Below are 1,099 nucleotides of genomic sequence, written 5' to 3'. Positions count from 1 at the left end.
AGGCACCAGGCCCACTGGCAGGGGAATGAAACAGAACTGAGTGAGCCAACCCACCAAATCTGCCAATGTGGCCATGTCAGAGTTCTGGAAATAAAAGGACTTAGCTGATTAAATATGAGGAAAAGGGAAAGGGATGTTCAGGAGGGCTTTGAAGAAGAAAGAGCTGGTTTAGGAAAAGAAAGTGCTACATGTCTGGAGGTGGAGACAGAAATGTGGAACTAAAACATAAGAGAGAGAGAGAAAAAAAAAAAAGACAGAAAGGTGGGAAAAAGCGAAAGGAGCTTCGAGACAAAAGGGAGTGCCAACAGAGTCCGAGAAAGAAAGAGGAGGTGGAGAGGATCTGGAATCCCCCTTTGGGAGAGTAGCCAAGGTTTGCGCAGCTACACCTTCTCCTCGTTACCTACTACTGTTGCTCTTTGGAGATGCTTTGCAGTCTGTGAGATTTATGTCCTGGGAACAAAGATAACAGTGGCAGTAACAAGCATAAAACCATAGGCTTCAAAAGGTTTTATCGTTGTAAGTATTTCCTGTATATATTTCCATTGAACACAAGAAATAAGGACAAGCTGATCTTCTCCTTTCTGCTTTAAAATGTGACTTTTCAGCAAGCACATATTCAGTTCAGTTGACACACACAAAGTCAAAATCCTGGCTGAGAGACATTCAAGCTATTATCATCTTGGAATTTGCTAGACATTACAGGAAGTCCTGCAGGGACCGTGTGGTGTTGAGCCAGCACAGACACACCTCAGAGAAGCAGCGGTATAAACAGTTCTGTATTTGTAAAAGGCAATAAGAAAATAATTTAAAAAGTAAAAAATTTAGACCAAGGCAAGTAAAGTTGGCTAAATAAAGAACTATTTCAAAATGGCCACAAACAGAGAGGGCGTATCAAGCTGTGCTCTTCTCTCAAAGCCTCAGTTTGTCATCTGTAAAATAGGAACAATGGTCCTTACTGGGTAGAGTTTTTGTGAAGATTGAAGCAGATGATTTGGGTGATACAATTAACCCAGAGCCTGGTACAAAGTAAGCATTCAATAAATGTTAATTATTATCATTGTTACCATCGCTAGCATGTTTGTGTGTCATGGCAAGGAGC

This window comes from Mandrillus leucophaeus, unplaced genomic scaffold (genome assembly GCF_000951045.1).
Source record: "Mandrillus leucophaeus isolate KB7577 unplaced genomic scaffold, Mleu.le_1.0 Scaffold277, whole genome shotgun sequence".
Classification (NCBI taxonomy): domain Eukaryota; kingdom Metazoa; phylum Chordata; class Mammalia; order Primates; family Cercopithecidae; genus Mandrillus; species Mandrillus leucophaeus.
The sequence above is the reverse complement of the archived record's forward strand: the minus strand, read 5'-3'. Positions refer to the sequence as shown.